Genomic DNA, 21,590 nt, shown 5'->3' with positions numbered 1-21,590 from the left:
AGTAGAAACATTTTTTCCTGGATGGATGGATACCCAATGAACCAAGGAAAAAGGGGAGAGGGACTGCAGGTGAGGCCTGAGGAGAGCTGTACCTTTCATTTTTAAACAGTACAGAACTGTTTCACTTTTTCCATAATATTGTTTTGTTTTACGCTTTAAAAAATTAACTGGAGTTATCTCTGTGTTGCTATTATTGCCATCCTTGTTTTCCTCATAATACGTTTTGGTATTAAACCAAATAAATGTTTTGTTTTGGTTTTGTGTTTTTTTAAGGGTCCCACTGAGGGCCAATGAGGATGAGTAAAGAAATAACATGTTTAAATGCACTTGGGTAAAATTTCAGAAATTAAAGCATAAAGAGAAAAATCATATAAGCTTCAAAGAAAAAACAGGTTACCTATGAAGAAATGAGATTCAGCCTGACATCAGATTTTGCATCAGATTTTGAAGGAAAATTAATTTGAATCTGGAATTCTATAGCCAGCCAAAGTACCACCCAAAGTGAAGACAAAATACAGACATTTTCTGAAATCCAGGGAGTCAGAAAATTTAACATTCAAGCATGGTCTATGAAGAAATCACTCAAGAAGATGTCCCACTGAAACCAAATAATTCAAAAAACAGTAAGTGAGATTTAAAACAATAGAAACTGAATGTTCAAAAAAAAAAACATAGAAAAAAAATGAACTGATACTAGTTTGGACTTGGATACCTGGAACATTCTCCTTTGCCCTACAGAGATTTAGTAATTGAAGGCTATTTTTTTCTTAAGTGCTCCATTCATACAACTTGATTCTGTAGCAAATAATATTTACACAATTGCAACATCAGAATTACATGTTACAATAGTGTTATTTACGTGGGGTTTGATATCTTAGACTCTATCTGTAGACAAAACATGTAATGAAATGAACAGAACAGAAACCTTGACAAAATAAAGGGGAAAATTTACTTTGCTGAAAGCCAGAAAGCTAAATTCTCTAAATTCCTTTAGCTGCAATTAGTATATCAAAGCCAGGCCTGGTTGTTTAGAGTTTAGGGTTCTATTAATCACCAAATTGGTGGAAGAGCCCAGGCCAGATGTAGAGGAAGTGGCTCCAGGGCTGTACTGGAGGCATCCTAACAGTTCCTTAGAGCTGATTGTCTTCATCTCTTCCCAACTCTCACTGACATCATGACATTAGCTTGAAATTAGCCATAGTGGGAATATTTACACCACAGATATGGCAAACTTTATACATGAGGGCTTTTTTTCTTCCCAGAGAGCGTGTTGTTAAATATTTACCAGCATACCCATGGGAAAGCCTGACCCGTATGGCTTGAAGTATTGTAAGAATAAAAAGGAAGATGAAGATGGTGAAAGCAGGTGGTGAAGGCCGCAGGGTTAGATGGGTCATGGGGGAACTTAGTGACACTAAGGTATGAGTCAGCAAACTTTTCCTTAAAGGTTCAAATAAATAGAAGTATCTCAAAATTATTCAACCCTGCTGTTATAGCTCAAAAGCAGCCATAGACAATATCTAAATGAATGAGCATGGCTGTGTTCCCATAAAACTTTTATTTACAATTAAGTGGCCAGCCCCTGGGCCATGTAGTTTGCCAAGCCCTGGTCTGAGATAAGCCCCCTGGGAGGCCACTGCAGATATGGCCCAGAAAATAGCTCAGCACTCACAGCTGGAGGTAGCTGGGTAGCTGGATATTTGAGCTAGAGGTCCCACCTCTGGCTCCCCATGGCCTCCAAGTAGCTTGCAGGGGATCCAGAAGTTCCTATGTCCCAGGGGAAGGGACAGAAAAGTGTCTGCCTGATCTTTCCTCTCCGCCATTCCTGGCATAACTCTCATCCACATGGCCCAAGGTGGCTGCTGAAGCTCTGCCATCACACCCCTCACATCCAGCAGGCAGGAGGAGGAGAGCAGAAGGGGGCAGCCCTCCCTACCCTCAGTTCCGTGGACATGTGACCTGTGCAGTCACTTGGGGCCCAACTCAGTTTAATGGTGGACTGTCACCGTCTTGAAATCTTAGTAATGTTATCTTTGAACTTATGTTTTGTAAAAGAAGTCTGATGGGACAACAGAGCATGTCCACGAGCAGAGGAAATCCATGCAATGTGCCTGTGTGTCATCGCTCCTTGCAGCCCTCACTCTCACGCAACATAGGTAAGGCCTGGCATGCAGCTTCCATGACATGCTTACCTTGTACTCTGATCAAAGGGCCTCCACGCAGGCATTAATTTAACGCTCTGGATTCCTGTTTTGAATTTGTAATTAACCCTATCTTTGAACTTGTGCTTTGTGAGTGAAGTCCAGTAGGACAATGGCTGACGTGTAGTATGTGTGCCTTCCATTTCCACGTGTGCCAGGAGCACAGAATTTCAGTGGACTCACCACGTGCGGGCTTTTATCAAGATTCAAAGTGAGTACAGGTAAGCATGTTATAATCCATGACTAAGTGGGAGCCCACAGCCCTGAGAGGCCACGCTTTCCATTGGAATCGGAACTTGCTTCAAATACAGAAAGAAGGTAGCGGCATTTTAGGAAACACAAACAACCAAGGAACCCACCGTATCCTTTCTTACTTGGGTTACTTTCCTGTATTCACTTACTTCCCTGTCAATCACTCACTTTGAAAATGATGACAGATAAATGATAGGGTAACCCAGAGTTCCTGTGATGTTCAGTCCTTTAATCATCAGTAAGGTGAAGGTAGAAAATGTTGGTACCATGTGAGCATACCAAGATGTAAAATTAAAATGTTGGTTTTATGCAACATTTCTACTGTTTGGTATGAGTAAAATACAAATGCATGCATGATCTATGAAATATAAATTGCATAATTTCTGTGATTTTTACATATGAGTTAAATGCTCTTAAGTTTTTTATTTTTTATTTAAAACTGGCATTGTACAATTTAAAGATGAATGGTAAAATTCATAGTAAGAGTATAAAATTTTAATTTTTCTTTACTTAAAAATGACATTAAATAGCAAATAAAAAACACCATGACAAATCAAGAGAGAGACTGCAGAAGAAAGGAGCAACTTAATATTTTAGTACCTGTAGTAGTACTTTTCTTTTTTCTGCTTTTTGAACAAGGGGGCACTGGGTCCTGCAAATTATGTAGCTGGCCATAGCAGCACGTTAGCCCAGGATGTCATATGGGCCCAGTCTCAATTCTCATGTCAACAGCTAGGAGCTGATGCCCCTTTCCTCAAAGAGAGTAGCAGAGGTGCAGTGGACCTGGTGTGTTGAGGGCCCCCTAAACTTCAGTGGATACAGTAAGGGTCCTTATTTACCCAGATACCCAGAGAGCATCTTGAGGAGAGGAAGGGTGAGGCACAGAGCTCAGGACAGTGAGTTTTCCAAGAGACTATGGAAACCAGCCACACGAGGGAGTTCAACTCCAAATAGACTGACTACTCAGACCAAAGGGAGACCATTCCACATGGAGAGCCGGGTGTAGTGTTAGAGGCAAGCCCAGGCTTCCCCCTGCACGGTAGGGTGGAACTGCTAAGTAAGACCCTCATCTTCTTTGCAGGTCGGAATGGCGTGTGTACTTTTGCAAGCCAGCTACCCTGGATCCAAGGCACTTTCTGTCTGAAATACCCTCCTGCCTGCTCCTCTTCCCTCAGCCCACCCCTAGTCCTGTAACCCCAGGTCACCTGGCTAACTTCTCACCTTTCTGCACTCAGCTCAGGTATCTCCCCCAGGAAGCCTTCCTTAACACCCCGCCCTCACTGTCCCCTCTGGGCACTCATTGCAACCTGGCCACCTAGTGTCAGAGGAGCAGTTTGAGTGGCAGCAGGCATGGCACTTGCCTTGGGGGCTTCCTGCTGCTCACTTGCCCTCTTTGAGCCTGTTTCTCCATGTGGAAAATGGGGTAATCATACCAGACCCACCGACCTTATAGAATTTTTTTTAAATTTAATTTGTGAATAGGTTCTAGGTATACCTAGTACACAATTCAAAAGGTATATAAGGACACATAGTGGAAAGTCACTCTCCTTCCTGCTTCTCTCCTCCAGACTCCCAGTTGTCTTCTCCAAAGACAATCCCTGTCACCAGTTTCTTTAGCTTCCTTCCACAGATATTCCATGTGTTTTAGAGCAAATATATTGTCCATCACCACCTGTGCAGCATTCCAGGGGAGGAGAATCCACAACCTGCATCTAACTATGAGGAAGCATCAGACAAATGAGGAATATTCTGTTTTTTAAAGTGGCAGTTACAAAGCATCAAAATCACAAAACACAAAGAAAGACTGTGGACGTGTTCCAGAATTAAGGAGAATCGTAGATTAGATAAAAGTACTGTATCCATGTTAAATTTACCAAAATTGATAAGTTTACTGCAGTTATGTAAGAGAATCCCTTTTTTAGGACATAAACACTGACATATTTAGGGGTAAAGGGGCCATGATGTTCAACTTACCCTCATATGTTTCAGGAAGAAAAACGTGTGTGTGCGTGTGTGTGTGTGTGTGTGTGTGTACATAAGAAGGGGAGGGAGGACACACACGATAAAGGAAATGGGGTAAATGTTAACAATAGGTGAATCTGGGTAAAGTGTTGATGAATATTTTTGTAGTATTTTTATTTTTGTAACTTATGTCTAAGTTTGAGGTTATTTCTCCTAAACAGTTGATGTTCATATTCATGGGTTCAAGTATTTGCAAATTCATCTACTCACTAACCTTTATTTGGAGCCCCAAATCAACACTCCAGGCACTTGCACAGCCATTCACAGGCATGTGCAAAGCAGGGACAAATCTGAGTCATCCAACATGCACGTTCCAAGCTGAGGTCAAACAAGGCGGCCCCCTCCCTCCCTGCTTCAGCTCTCAGCCTGTAAACAAGTGTCCTCTTTGCAGTCTATTTAGTGCCATGTTTTTTGAATTTTCATGCTTTTTGTTAATAATTGTGCTGCTTAAAATTGCCTCCAATCATAGTGTTGAAGTGCTGTCTAGGGTTCCTAAGCGCACAAGAAGACTTCGATGTGCCTTACAGAGAAGATACATGTGCTAGATGAGTTTCATTCAGGTAGGAGTTCCAGTGCTGTTGGCTATGAGCTCAGTGTTAATGAATCAGCAATACATATTAAATAAGATGTCTTTAAACAGAAACAATAAAGTTATGTATGTGTTGGTCTGTTGATGATAATATTGTGACCGGAGCTTGCAGGAACCTAACCCTGTATTTCCCCTGGGAACAATAGTTCAATATCTGCTAATTCAGTGTTTGTGGCAACTTTATAGAACATAACTACTGTGAATAACAAGAATCAACTGTTTCTATATATGTGTTTCCTACACAAATGAGAGAATACAATATGCACTGTTCTGTACCATTTGCAAATATTTACCAACATTCATAGAAATCATGCTATTAGTTTGCATTCATTCTTTATTCATCTTTTTTTTTTTTTTCAATCAGGTGAACAAAACATGTGCTATGGAGATCCGTCAGCCTCTTTTCTCAGCCACCCCAGTGCTTGCTCAATGGGCCCATGTAACCAAGTGGCATGGTAGCTGGGTTTTGTGGGCACATTGGGTTTTGTTTTTTTTTTTATTCTTCTGAACAGGTGCCTGGGATTCCCCGTATGGGTGTTTCCTAATTGACCTAACTAGTCCTCTAGTGACAGACATTTGGGTTTTATCTTTTCAAAATGTTGCAGTCCTGCTTAAAGTACTTCCATGCCGTACTTCCGTGGCATCTCCTGGCTCTTGGGATAAAAATTAAAGTCCTTAACCATGACCTGACAGACACTCTCACATGGCACCCTGTCATCTGCAAGCCTCCCCTCCAGCCTTCTTTCACCCCCGGTATCATCCACACTCCCTCCTGCCACATAGCATGTGCACGAGCTTTCCTCATGGGACACCAACCCCATCCCTCGCCCTTGGCCTGATTAACTATCCTCTTCCTTCAAACCTCTACCTGCTCAACCAATGCATCGCCGTTGGGGCCTGGCATAGAACCTGGCATATAGAAGCTGTTCAATACACTCGTGTTGAACAACTGAAGGAATGAGGCAGGAGGCAGGCAAGGAGGGAAGGCAGCTGGTAAGAATTATGTTTATGTGGCTCTCTTTTGACCAAACACTTGGTCGTAAACGCTTAGCGGAATGAAAACTGTACAGCTGTCTTATCTCCTGTCAGACTCTCAGCTCATTAGCACCGGAGTGATTTCTGTTGAACTAGACACATGATGATGATGGGAAGTCAGGAAGCCCCACAGAGTGACCCTGAGGAGGTCGCCATACCTTTCTGTGCCAGTTCCTCGCCATGAGAGGGGGTGATAATGTCTGGATCTGGCTTGCTGTGAGTAACACACCTTAGGATACATCACAGGGGCTCTCTTCCCCCCCTCCAGCTCCTACCCTCTGTAAAGCATTGCCCCTGTCCTCTAAGAATATCCTCAGCATATTGGCTCAGAACAAAAGATCTGAGTACAATGATCCAGTGACAAGTCAACATTTCCCCAACCAGGAGATGCCTGCTGGCGCCAAGCTAAGGGGAAGGAACCAGAAAGGAGGTATCGTAGACAAAGTGTCTTCCCGCCTCTCCAGGAGCGTATCACATGCCCCCGAGCAGGGAGAGACAGAGTTCTTTCGAGGCTGTCACCAGACCTTTGGCTCCTTTCCACCTTCGAGCGACTAATTCTATTCTCATGGTTTCTCTAAAACTATATGAAACTTGTGGTAAAACCCACATCCTCCCCCTATGCCAAAAGGCCCCAGCCATATCCTCCCAATGACCACCACCCCTTTTCCTCTATTTTTGTTGCAAAATGAATCAAAGTAGCTCACAAAAAAAGGTCTGAGAGAGAGAAAGAGAGAGAGAGCATACACAGGGGATGTCATATACCCAGAATCCAACCAGCTACTTTTCCCCCCGACCAACCACCTCCCCAGTCTGAACCATCCTTATCTCTCACCTGGTTTCTTGCAACACCCCTAGCTGATCTTCCTGCTTTTACCTCCGTGCCCTAAAGCTTTCTCCATGTACAGGGTTGCCAGATAAAATTTAGGACACTGAGTTAAATTTGCATTTCAGATAAACAAAAAATAATTTTTTAGTATAAATATGTCACAAATATTATCTGGGATACACTTCTACTAAGAAAAATATTCATTAATCTGAAATGCAAATTTAACTGGACATCATGAAGTTTTATTTGCTAAATCTGGCAACCCTAACCATGTAGCAACCAGAGTCCGCCTTTTAAAATGTAAATTAGCTCATATTATCCCTCTGCTCAAAATTCACCAAGCGTTTCCCATCTCTGAGCAAAGTCTTTACCATGATCTGCCTTCCCCAGTACTTCCTGCATGTCATCCCCTACCACTCCCTTCCTTGGCCACCCAGCCCAGCCACCCTGGCTTCCTTGTTGTGCCTCGCACTTCTCCCAGGTAGCCGCATTGCTAGCTCCTTCTCCTTCTTTCGGGCTTTGCTTTCTCAGTGATGTCTTCTCTGACCATCCTTTAAACAAACACTGGAGCCACGTTACCTTCTGTCATCTCCCTGCCTTCTCTCCATCGCATGGAGATGTGCCAGCTCCTAACACACCACAGTACACATATGTGTTGGCTGGCTCTCTCTCTCCCCACTAAAAAGCATAGTTCATGAGAACAGGTACTACAGTTTGTTCAAGCTGAGTATCCAGCCCCAGAACCCTGCTTGGCACATAGCAGGCACTCAATAAATACTTGTTGAACCAATGATGAAACCCAAGGACAAGAAGCACAGCCAAGAAAGTCCAAAAACAAGGGGGTTTTGCTGTGTTTTCCTTTCTTGGCGGGATTGCTCTTATCTTTCTCCACTTACTTACCTTGCTCAAAGCCCCCCTTTGGCCATATTTGCGTGCCTCACCAGGACTTCTCGGGGGCACCATCACAAGACTGGGGTAACCTGATTGGCTCAGCTCACCTCCCTTCCTTTCTCTCTCTCTTTTTCTTTCTCTATCCCTTTCCCCCTCCTTCCCTCTTTCCCAATCTTTTTTTGCCACTTATGTTTTTAATATTTTTTAATGAATGAGTAATATTTCTAAAAATTGACTTTATTTTCTTTATGCCTAGCGTGAAAAAGAGTGATCTGGGGGCTGACAGCCAAGAGCAAATGCCACTAAACATCTTCCTTGTGCCCTTCCCCAGGCTCAGGTTCCCTGCAGAGAATCACTGGTTCTCTGGTCTGTATTAGCTAGTAGAGGACAGCCTTCAGTCTGGTAACAAACAGACTCAAAATCTCAGTCATATAAGACAGAAATTTACTCCTCACATATGATACATGTCCAAAGTGAATTGGCAGGTACTTGGCAATACCAAGTACTTGGTACTTGGTACTTGGCAGTACCAAGTCTCAGGAAGCCAGACTGATGGAGGCTCTTTTGAATTGTAGCTGGGTCTTCTGGTCACCCTGTCCAGAGCAGGGAAATAGAGATGGAGGGACCCACCCTGGTTCTTAAATGTGTCAGCCCAGAAGTGAGGGCCAGCACATCCACTCACAGCCCTTTGTCCAGAATTGGTCACATGGCTCCACATAATAGCAGGGGTCTAGGAAATGTGGGTGAGCCTAGAGATATTTGGTAAGAAGTAGATATCTCTTCCTAGGCACCCTCTTGGGGAAGAGGAGGAGAGGCAAAGTGGGCGAGAAGCCTGTTCGGACACAGATGTTCTTCTACTCGCTCACGTCACCTCCCAGAGCTCAGGGAACTCAGATGAGCCCTGGCCAGTCAAGAGGAAGAGATCAAATGTGAGCCAGCTCTAAGCACTTGAACCAGGCCAGATGGCAGTGAGAAAATATGATGATTTTCTGGGTAATGCAGGCTCCATTTCCTGATTCCATATCTGCTATGGAAAATAATAACATTAACTTTCATTTTTCCAGCACTGACACTTTTCAAAGAGCTTTCCCTTCCATGTGGGCTTCACAAAAAGGTAGAACTTAATACCTTTTTACCGAAGAGAAATCAGAGGCTCAGAAAGGTTAAGAGCATTGCCTAAGGTCAGGCTCTCATAGAGGCATAATTGGGACTTGAGCAGTTCTGTTTGCCTCTACCTGGTCCAGGGCTCATCATCACACCATACTTGTCCTTTGAAGGACTGGCCACTGGGGAGGGAAGAACACACCTGGTCCCATAGAGGTCTCTTCAGCCACACCACATACATGGGAAACCATCACTGCTGCCTCCCTGTTTTTCATAAACAGGTTAAGATTCAAAAATTAGGTAAAATTTAGCTCTGTTCAGGAAACAGAAAGCATGTTATCATGTGGATGGTGGGGAACAAAAGTGTAATGGACTTTCAAAGCAGAAAGATGAGGGAACTTTCCAAAAACCACACTCTTTCCCTGCATCCCAGAGAGCTAAGTTGTAGAGCTGAACAGGCTGGTTACAAGGAAGGTTGCCCTGGGTTTGAATCCTGGCTCTGCCACTAACCTGCTCCATAAACTTGAACAAGTGACAACCTTCCTGAATCACGATCTCCACAATTGTACAATGATGGTTAGAGCATCCCCTTTATAGACTCTTGTGTGGACATAATGTAAAGTGAACCTATATGTTTCTCAGCACACAGCTGTCATTTGATAAAAGGTGTCTGTTCAGAACTGTTGAATGGGTTGACAGGAAGCCTATGGGACCCTCAGGCTCAGAGAGAAGAACAGAAGGAGCTGGAGGGCGGGGGCTTCCCAGTTCCTCTTCCTTTTGCCCTCTCTTCCTCCTTCTCTCACACTATTTTATTTTTAGTTATAAAGAGAATAGAGAATAATTTTTAAAAGTTTAGGAGTAAAGAAGAAAAAAAATGCAAAGAAACACTCACAACCTCATGATGGTAACCCAAACGTCTTGCCTTGTTCATACTTAAGAGTAAGTTTGCATTCTCGAAATACTGTGTTTTGAGACTTTTTCTATGTTGCCCCTTAGGTTTAGAATAGCTTGTGCTCCAGTATCAACCCCCAAATCTCAGAGGCTTAAAATAATAAAGGCTTATTTCTTATTTCCCCAATGTCCTCTGTGGACCCGAGTGACTCTCGTGCAGTGATCTTCCATGGGATGACTTAGAGATGGAGGCTACTTAAACCTTATGGCCCCTCCATTTGAACACATGGTCCTCTTCTTGACTGTAATGAAGAATTGTGTGTGGCATCTTAGATGCTCTAGCCCAGCAGAACAAGTATCACTTCCTAGCCACGAAGCTGTATCTTAAGGTAAGGCAGGGTGTGAGGAGGCCTGGACAATGCAGTCTTCCATGTGTCCAGGAAGGAAACTGAGAGTACCTGTGAGCCATCTTTTCAACTTTGTGTTTGCATGACTTTTCATTAATTGCACATTCCATCATTTATAGTTAGACATTTAGATTGTTTGCAATTTTTCAATATTATAAATATAATCAGAGCTCCCCAGTTTCACCATGTTTATAGGTGGGACCACACTGGCATTAAGACTGCCATCTTGCAGATGTAGGCCACCACCCACTCAGGAAGAGCCTCAGCTCTCATCCCCACTCATCCAGATCAGCCCTGTTTCCCAGAGTCCACAGGTGAGTGAAGACCACTCAAGTTCTTCTACTCATTCAGAAATATACATTGAGTGTGTGCTGGAGGTGAGGCACTGTGCCTGACACACCTGGGGATACAGCAGAAAATCAGACAAATGCAGTCCCCACCCTCACATACCCCATTCATGCTCTTGTCCTCTGCCCACACCACCTGTGCTGCCAGGAACCTTTTGGAGCACTGCTGAGAACTCTGCGCCTTGACAGGAGTAGGAGAATGCTTCTCACTCTGTTCCGTATGGCACTTGACCATGTAGGCCCTGAAACTATACTGTTTGGACGTTAGGGTCTCACATAGTCCTTTGTTCATTCTTTTCCTTCTGTTTCTCCCACAAAGCATCAAAACCAGTGAGGCAGCCAATTCTACAGTGGCAGAGACTCAAACCTTCTTGTCCCCCACGGTCCTCATCTTTATCATCCCTAGGAACCTCTTACTCATTCTTCAACCAAAATCTCACAGCTGCCATGTACATCAACTGATGAAAACACACACTTGTGGAAAGGGGTGTCCCCTAATGCCACCCACCAGGACCACTGTAGACTCACGCTCAGGTCATCCAGAAGCTGCTGAGAAGCCAATAACACTCAGTGGACTTCACCAAGAAGAGCTTCTTTCTTCGTTAGATTATTTCCCTAGGATAAATTCCCAGATGTGGGATAGCTGGGTCAAAGTATTAAAATATTTTTTGTGGCTCTTGATTCAAGTTGACAAATTGTTTTCTGAGATTTGTGTGGTGATAAGCACTATCTACGATAATACCAGTTTCTTGCACTGTCACCAGGATTAGGAATTATCATTGTTATAAATATTGTCACTGTGGTGGAAAAAAGCCATACTTTTCCCTTGTTTTAATTTGTATTTCTGTGAAGACCACAGAATACCACAGATTTTAACTTTTTGCCATCTTGACTTATAGCAGTGTTTATACTTGTGTGATTTGTCACTGCAGGTGTTGATTTACTTATTCAAGCCTTAATTTCTTAAACCAATTTTTATGAGTTCTTTGTATAAAAAAGATGTTAGTCTTCTAGCTGTGGTAATTATATCTTAGAGCCTCACCCACTGCCCCTGTTCTGGTCTCTTGGCTTTTTTTTTTTTTTTTATTTTTAGCACCTTTAATTATTATTTATTTATTATTTATGGCTGTGTTGGGTCTTCGTTTCTGTGCGAGGGCTTTCTCTAGTTGCGGCAAGTGGGGGCCACTCTTCGTCGCGGTGCGCAGGCCTCTCACTGTCGCGGCCTCTCTTGTTGCGGAGCACAGGCTCCAGACGCGCAGGCTCAGTAGTTGTGGCACACGGGCTTAGTTGCTCTGCGGCATGTGGGATCTTCCCAGACCAGGGCTCGAACCCGTGTCCCCTGCACTGGCAGGCGGATTCTCAACCACTGCGCCACCAGGGAAGCCCTCTTTGCTTTTTTATTTTGGTTATTTTATTTTCATTGCTTTCACTGCAGTGCAGAAGTTTTAAATTTTAATTTATTCAAATTTGTCAGTCTTTTCCATTGTGGTTTCTTCTTTTTTCTTTTTTGTTTTCACTTCAAAGCTTACAAAAGTTAAAACTGATGACTAATAAGAACTTGCAGTATAAAAAAACAAACAAACAAACAAAAAAACAACTAATACTAAACTTTCTTTGGGTTATTTGTATGGAAATATGTTAATATAAATGTTTCAGACATTACATGAAATTTCTAAAAATCGTATATGTTCTGGTATAATGTTATAAGTCATAATTCTAGTTATTACTTTAAAATGTATATCTCAGAAATAAATAAATTTCCTTGTCATTTGCATTATTATGAACTTTCATCGAATCTTTAACCGTGGTCATTTTTAAGTCTTTTGTCATTTACAGACAGTTCTGGGTGTACTCTGATGCTTTTGCAAAAATGTTCCTATAAAAGGGTTTCATCTTCAAGGAATTCATGGAGAAGACTCTGACAAGTACAGGTTTCTGGTAACTGACTATACAGCTGAACTGAATGAATAAGCATTTTCAGAACTCTAATGGAAAACTGATGAACTCATAAAAGTGCTAACAAAAGATCAAGATGAAAAAAAATTAATTACATGGGACTGAGTGAACTGATGAGGATGATTATAATTTTTGTGACTTTCTGTTTGAATAAAAAAAAAAAATCCCACAAGGACTCAGAGGCAAAAAATATACAAATCAATTTTCACTGCAAAGTAAAGGAGCTGTTACAGTGGAGGATTACTGGACTGAATGTCAATATTATGACATAGTATGAGTGTGTTTCATGTTCAGTAGTTGCAATCATTGTTGCTTTTGTTGTGGTCATCCATTCACAATGCTTGGTGTCAGTTTTTTTATCTCTTGTAAAAATAAGATACAGTGTGTGTGTGTGTGTGAGTTGTGAAAAAAAAAAAAAACTTACAAAAGTATTTCCTATCCAGAAACTTGATAATTATGTGATTTTATTTTCTTCTAGTTTGTCTTCTATGATTTGGTTTTTTAATATTTAAACCTTTTTTTCCCCCCCTGGGCGTGCACTTGAAGACTCAATTGTTTGAACATGGATTGCGTCTTAATTTTTTTCTTTAATGTTTATTCAATTTATTTAAACTTAAAAATAAACAGTTCCCTCATTTCTCCTACCCCTCCACACCCCTACCCCTTGCATCTTGCAACCACCAATCTGTTCTATGGTCTTGGTTTCTGTTTTCTTTTGTTTTAGATTCCACATATAAGAGAGATCATATGTATATTTGTTTTTCTCTGACATTGCACTTAGGATAATACCCTCAGGGCCATTCCTGTTGCTGCATATGGCAAAATTTCATTCTTTTTATGGCTGAATAATATTCCATTATATATATAATATATTCCATTATATATATCTATATATAATATATAAATATATTCCACAGCTTCTTTATCCATTCACTTAGGTTGTTTCCATATCTTGACTATTGCAAATAAAGCTGCAGTGAACTTGGGGGTGCATATATATTTTTGAATTATTGTTTTTATTTTCTTCTCCATTTATTTTTAACTAGCCTTAGAGGGGATAAAAGCCATCTCTGAAAGGTAAGGAAACTTATTTGGGGTGTTTAATTCTAAACCCAAGGCATCAGGTATTGGATTCTCATTGGTTTGAAGGATTAGAGATAACTCTGTCCCAGGTTTTAAGCAAACTGAACTATAAAAATATCAATTCTTCCAATCCATAAGTATGGAATGTCTTTCCATTTATTTGTGTTTTCTTCAACTTCTTTCATTAATGTCTTGTAGTTTTCAATATACGGATCTCTCAGCTCCTTGGTTAAATTTATTGACAGGTATTTTATTCTTTTCAATGCAGTTTTAAATGGGATTGTTTTCTTAATTTAGCTTTCTGATAGTTCGTTGTTAGTGTTAAGAAACATGACAAATTTTTGTGTATTGATTTTGTATCCTGCAACATTACTGAATTTGTTTATTATTTCTAAAAGTTTTTTGATAGAGTAGGGTTTTCAATATGTAATATAATGTAATCTGCAAATAGGGAGTTTTACTTCTTCCTTTCCAATTTGGATGACTTTTATTTCTTTTTCTTGCCTAATTGTTCTGTCTAGGACTGCCAACACTGTCTTGAATAAAAGTGGCAAGAGTGGACATCCTTTTCTTGTTCTTGACCTTTGAGGAAAAATTTTCAATTTTTACTGTTGAGTATGATATTAGCTGTAAGCTTGTCCTATAGAGCCTTTATTATGTCTCCTGGAGGGAAGCTTTACACATGTCTGGTGTCTGGTTTATGCAGCTGATGCCCAGAGGGCACCCCTTGATCACCTGACTCTGGTGGCTGGAGGAGCTTGTGTTTCTGGGTTCCATGGGAATGTGGGAATTGGAGGAACCGTCCTTAACAAACTACCATGCCCAGAGCACAGCACAGACAGTGGACTGAGGCACACCAACCATTTTTTCTGTGAAGGAGGCCACTTTGCTTGTCCTGGAGCTTCAAACTGAGGAGCCGGCTCCAGGTTTGGCTCACATTTAGTGGCCTATGGAGCTGCTCTCAAGGAAGATGGGCTGTGGACACTATCTTGGCATTCTCCCTCTGCCTTGCTCCAGCTTTCCGGTGTCTCCCAGATACCAGAGCTTATACACTCATCTGGAGCCCACACGGTGGACATCTCTGGATCACTTGGCTCTGGTAGCCAGTGGGGCTTACCCTTGCAGCCCCTCAGAACTATATATATTTGCATAAAAGCTGCTGTCTGAGGGTTAGCTCCCAGTCAGATTCAATCTAGGTGCTGAGATCCTCCACTCTGGGACAGTGGCAGGTCTTGACACATCTTCAACTACTGGGAGCTACTAAAAATATAATAGGCTGCCTGGATAAGCACAGAGGTTTAAGAGAAAACCAGGAGCTGAGGTAGGGTTATAACAAGGTATAACCTTGTAATAACAAGGTTCATCTTCTACACAAGGCCACTCCTTCAAGACTGGAAGAAGTGGTTGTTTCATCTACTGTACAGAAACCAACAGAGAGTCGAGCAAAATGAAGAAACAGAGGAATGTGTTCCAAATGAAAGAACAAGATAAACCTCAGAAAAAATCTTAATGAAATAGAGATCAGTAATTTACCTGATAAAAAGTTCAAAGTAATGGTCATAAAGATGCTCACTGAACTGGGGAGAAGAATGGATGAGCACAGTGAGAACTTCAACAAAGAGATGAAAAAATATAAGAAAGTACCAAACAGAAGTCACAGAGCTGAAGAATGCAATAACTGAACTGAAAAATACACTAGAGGGTTCAACAGCAGACTAGATGAAGCAGAAGAAAAGATCAGTCAACTCAGGGACAAGGCAATGGAACTTACCCAATCAGAGGAGAGAAAGAAAAAAGAATGAAAAAATGTGAAGATGGCTTAAGGAATTTATGGAACAACATCAAACAGACTAACATTTACTTTATAGGGCTCCCAGAAGGAGAAGAGAGAAAGGGGCAGAAATCTTATCTGAAAATGTAATGGCTGGGGACTTCTCTGGTGGTCCAGTGGTAAAGAGTCCACCTTACAATTCAGGGGACGTAGGTTCGATCCCTGGTCAGGGAACTAAGATCCCACATGCTGCGGGGCAACAAAGCCCATGCACCACAACTACTGAGCTCGCGCGCCTCAACTTGAGAGCCTGCATGTCACAAACTACAGAGCCCACGCGCTCTGGAACCCATGTGCCACAACTAGAGAAGAGAAAATCCACACGTCACAACTAGAGAGAAGCCTGTGCACCACTACGAAAGATCCTGCATGCCTCAAAGAAGATCCTGCGTGCTGCAACTAAGACACTTCACAGCCAAAAATAAATTAAATAAATAAATAATAAATAAATCTTTAAAAAAAAAAAGAAAATGTAACGGCTGAAAACTTCCCTAACTTGGGGAAGGAAGCAGACATTCAGATCCAGGAAGCCCTGAGAGTTCCAAAAAAGCTGCTACCAAAGAGACCCACACCAAGACACATAACTAAAATGTCAAAAGTTAAAGACAAGGAGAGAATCTTAAAAGAAGCAAAAGAAAAACAACTAGCTCTATACAAGGGAACCCGCATAAGACTATCAGCAGATTTTTCAGCACAAATTTTGCAGGCCAGAAACACGATATGTTCAAAGTGCTGAAAGATGAAAACTTCTAACCAAGAATACTTTACTCACCAAAGTTTTCATTCAGAATTGGAGAGATAAAGAGTTTTCCAGACAAGCAAAAGTTAAAGGAGTTCATCACCACTAAACCAGCCTTACAAGAAAAGTCTCAAATAAACAACTAAACTTTACACCATAAGGAACAGAAAAAGAAGAACAAATGAAGTCCCAAGTTAGTAAAAGGAAGAAAATAAAGATTAGAGCAGATATAATTGAAACAGAGACTAAAAAGATAACGGAGAAAATATCAGTGAAATTAATAGCTGGTTTTTTGAAAAGATAAACAAAATTGACAAATCTTTAACAAGATTCACCAAGAAAAAAAAGAGAGGATTCAAATAAATAAAATCAGAAATGAAAGATGAGCAGTTACAACTGATACCGCAGAAATACAAAGGATCGTAAGGGACTACAATGAACAATTATATGCTGACAAATTGAATAACCTAGAAGAAATGGATAAATTCCTAAGCACATACAACCTATCAAGACTGAATCACGAGGAAATAGAAAATTTGAACAGATCAATTACTAGCACGGAGTTGAATCAGTAATCAAAAATCTCCCAACAAACATAAGTCTGGACCATATGACTTCACTAGTGAATTCTACCAAACATTCAAAGAAGAATTAACACCAATCCTTCTCAAACTCTCCCCCCAAATAGAATGTCTTCCAAACACATTTTACGAGGCCAGCATTACCCATTATCAAAACCAGACAAAGATGCCACATAAAAAGAAAATTACAGATCAATATCCCTGATGAACATAGATGCAAAAATCATCAACAAACTAATAGCAAATCAATTTCAACAACCCATTAGAAGTATCATACACCATGATCAAGTGGGATTTATTCCAGAGATGCAAGGATGATTCAACATCCACAAATCAATCATGTGATACATCACATTAACAGAATGAAGAATAAAAGTTATATGATAATCTCAATAGAGGCAGAAAAAGCATTTGACAGTGTTCAACATCCATTTTTGATAAAATCAACAAAGTGATTATTGAGAAAATATCTAAATCTTTCATCCAAATGAAACTTACTTTAGAGCTATACCATTGCTTTTTCCAACAAGTAGGAGTTGTAAGTCTTTCTACTATCCCTTAAGCCAAATAAATAAATAAATAAATAAATAAGAAGTTGACCAAAAGTATCTCGGGCAATGTGAGTCCTGGGGATGGGCCTGGGAATAGGAGTTTTCTTTAGCCTCTCCTTCCATTCCCTTGCGTTTCTGATGAATGAACAAGGGTTGGGAATGGCCCATCAGTTCAACGCCTTTTCTATCAGAGGCCCTTCAGAAGAATAGAATAAACTCCAATTGTTAAAATCCTTCTTTATTTTATTTTATTTTTTTTTCTTTGTTTTTTTTTTGAGTGTAACATCTTGGTGGAGGGAATGGAGGGTTAGGGTAGATGCTTTTATTTTAGGACTTGTGCGACTTTTTTTCTCAAGTTGTCTATATCAGGTAATGGTTTGGGGGTTTGTGTCACAGACCAATACTGTGATTTATGTCATCAGGTATGTTCAGGTCTCTGTATTGAGAAGGCTGTTTAGTTGCAGCCCCCAGCAAAATCTTTTAAAGTGGAGATGGGGTAGAGATGAGCCCAAGAAATGTGTGTCGGGGCAAGGAGTTCATTACAAAGAACAAAAATTAACTTTGATTTTTTTGTTTTAATTGAAGGTGGAGAAATGGCTTACTGCTAATATAATAGAGAATGCTAATATATCTCTCTAGTCACCAATACAAATTTTATTGTAAAAGTAGTTATGAGATATAGGGGTAAATAAAATCCAGGATATCTAAAGGAACTTACTCCCTTTGCACCTGAATTTCCCTAGCTGAAAAATAGGATCAACTTGGGATCCTATTGCCCCTACATTTCAAGAATAAATGGAAAAGATTATATCACATAAAACCCTGGAGTTATGTACATTCATTTGAATACTTAACCTTTGTTAAATTAATTAAACCTCTGATCATATTTTTCACACAACTGTTCCTTTGAAGATGCTGTTACTGAAACAACACAAATGTCCCTCAGTAGGGGACTGGGTATATCCACACAAAGGAATACAATGCATATGTAAAATGTATTCAGAAATATCGATATATTCTGCTACAAAATGATCTCTATGATATATTGTTAAGTGAAAAAGGCAACATATAGAACAGTGTGTAAAGGAACGGTATGCCATATTTATTTTAAGAAAGAGGCAGGAGAAATATGGCCATGTGTATACATAAATATTTGATTATATGATATTTTTCTAAAAAGGAATAAATAGAAGAATAAACCAAAAAAGTAAAGGGAACCTGGGCTCTTTGGAGAAACTGCTAGGGCAGGAAATGTACAAGATAAGCCTGAAATGTCTTATGGTACCAGAAAACAAAGAAGTTATCAGAGACTACTGGATTTGTGCCAAAAGGACACAACAGCTAACAAGAAGGAATTCCCACTAACCAAAGATGGAACAATCTGAAAATGAAAAGTAAACAAACAAAAAATAAAAACGAAAAATGTCTGAGAAAATAACGATGTGTGTACTTGATTGAAACACAATAAGCATATTCAAGTTATGAGTTCATTATGCTATTAAAAATAATTTATTAGGCAGATAAGTGGATGCTAGGGAACCAACTCATTATTTTGAAAAGTGGTAAAGAAAAGGAAAGAATAGAGAATTTATTTTGCCTCTTTCATACAAACTATCTTTTAGAGTAACTGAGTAGTTGATGAAGGAGAATTTTCTGTCATAGATTTCCAGCTAATACATGCAAAGGAATGTGGTCACCAGCCTCCACAATGGCCCCCAACAATCGCATCTCCCAGTATTCACACCCTGTGCAGTCCCCTCCCACACTGTATCAGGGTTGGTCTGTTTGGCCAACAGCACATAGTAGAAATGATGGCATGTCACTTCTGAGATTAGATCAGAAAAGACTTTGGCTTCCATCTTGTTCTCTCAGTCTCCCTTTCTCCCTCTCTCTCTCTCTCCTTACACACTCTGAGGCAGCTGTCATATTGTGAGACATTCAAATAGTCTATGAAGAAAGAAGCTCACTAGGTGAGGAACTGAGTTATTCAGACCCAGTAGGAACTTAGCCCTGCCAACAACCATGTTAGTGAGTTTGAAGGAGATCTTCCAGCCCCAAATGACTGCAGCCCCAGTCAGCAGATTGGTTGCAATGACACGAGAGACCCTGAACCAGAGCCACCCAGCTAAGCCACTTTAAGATTGCTGCCCACAGAAGCTATGAGATAATACATGTTTGTTGTTTCAAGCTACTAAATTTTGGGATAATTTGTTGTGCAGCAGTAGATCACCAATACAAGGAAAGATAGAGTTAGAATACCATAGATTTGTACTGACTAATGATCATCAATAACTACTAAAATCATAGGTGCAAGGCTAAGGGGGAACTTTATAATAGATGGATCCGCAGGCTGACAATATCTGAACTTAGTAATTAATTTTTTAAAACAACTGGGTACTTTAAAGTAAATCCCAGACATCATATCATTTCACTCACTGGTCAATCTTAACATCACAAAAATAGAGCCAAATAGACATTATAAGCCTCCTGATGTGATGCAATTAGAAGTACCCAACATTATCTGTAAAATATTATTGCTAAAAAAAAAATTGAACCTGAATTTAATTAAGTCCCAACTACAAGTTTATAGGAAATACAGAGGACATGTAGAAAACTCTACATATAAGTGACTCGATTTCTTCAAAAAACAAATTGCCTAAAAGAGTGAAAAAAGAGAATCGAGATAACCCAGCAATGGGTGGACTCAGGGTTCTCCAGAGAAACAGAACCAGTAGGATATATACAGGAAGAAATTTATTATAGGCTTTGGTTCAGACAGTTATGGAGGCTGACAAATCCCATTATCTGTGCCTGCAAGCTGGAGACACAGGAAAGCTGATGCTGTAATTCAGTTCGAGTCTGAAGGCCTGAGAACTGGGGGTGGTGGTGGGGGGTAAGTGAGGGGCAGCGGTGTAAGTCCTGATCTGCATCTGAATGCCCTAAAGCCAGGAGCAACGATGTCCGAAGGCATCTCAGCCCAAGCAAAGAGTGCAAATTTGCCCTTCCTCCATCTCTTTGTTCTATTCAGGCCCACAATGGATTGGATGATGCCTGCCCCGAACTGGTGAGAGTGATCTTCTTTACTCAATCTGCTGAATTAACTGCTAATCTCTTCCAGAGACACCCTCATAGACACACCCAGATATAATGTTTACCAACTATCTGGGCACCCCTTAGCCCAGCTGAGTCGACACATAAAATTAACCATCACATGTACCCTATTTGGAAATCAATTCAAACAAACCGTCTGTAAAAGACATTGTGAGACAACAAGGAAAATGGAACATGAACCAGATATGCAGTAACGTTAAGGAATTATTATTGATTTTGTCAGGTGTGATCATGGAATTGTGGTTTTTGTTGTTGTTGTTATTGTCTTTATCTATAGAGACGTCTACTGAAGACTTTACGATAAAATTAAATTATGCGATGCTGGAATTGGCTCTGCTCATCGTGAACTTTTTTGCATTTTGATTTTTAAAAATATTGCATAAAGTATTACTTACCTTGATTACTGAGTTTTTCTGGCATATCCTTAAGTGCTCAAGGCAATTGCCTCACTCAGCGTACTCTAGTCCTGGTCCTGAGGAGACTGAATGTAAACAAGACAGTCAGGACATAAATAATGCAACTGCGGAATGTGATGAATGCTCTAAACGCAACTTTTTGGAGAATCATTAGGGAGTGGGAGCCAGAGAGACTGAGAGCAAGTGTGTGTGGGTGGGTGTATGTATGTGTGGATAGTGTTAGGTGGTGGGGGAAGAGGGGGGAGTCAGGGTCAAGCTTTCCAAGGAGATGATGGAATTGGAGAGAAGTAGAGGGAATTCAGGATATATTTTCAGGGTGGAAAAGATGGGATTTGCCAATGGCTTAGCAAAAGGAGGGAAGTGAAAGGTAAGAGATGGGATTCAGCTTCAGGAATGGCAACCTGGGGTACCCTTTACTGAGGTGAATGATAGTGCTGAGGAACAGAACTCAAGGGAAACCGAGTTTGACTTTGAACCACGTTAAATGTGAGCTGCTTATTAAAGACAGAAGTAGAGTTGGAAAATGCTTTGATAAAGGCAAATCTGGAACTCGAGCGGGAAGAGTTGAGCCAGAGATAGAAACTTGGATGAGATCACTTGTGGAGATTATATAAATAGAGAAATGAGGAGGGCACAGATCTGAGCTCTGGGCCCCTACACTTAAAGGTCGGGTAAGGAGGAGGAAGGAGGCTGAGAAGTGGCCATCAGTCAGGCAGGAGGAAAACAAGGAAAGCCTTTCGCGAGGAAGAACTGTGTG

Source organism: Balaenoptera musculus, chromosome 4, assembly GCF_009873245.2.
Source record: "Balaenoptera musculus isolate JJ_BM4_2016_0621 chromosome 4, mBalMus1.pri.v3, whole genome shotgun sequence".
Taxonomy (NCBI): Eukaryota; Metazoa; Chordata; class Mammalia; order Artiodactyla; family Balaenopteridae; genus Balaenoptera; species Balaenoptera musculus.
This window is presented reverse-complemented; position numbering follows the sequence as displayed.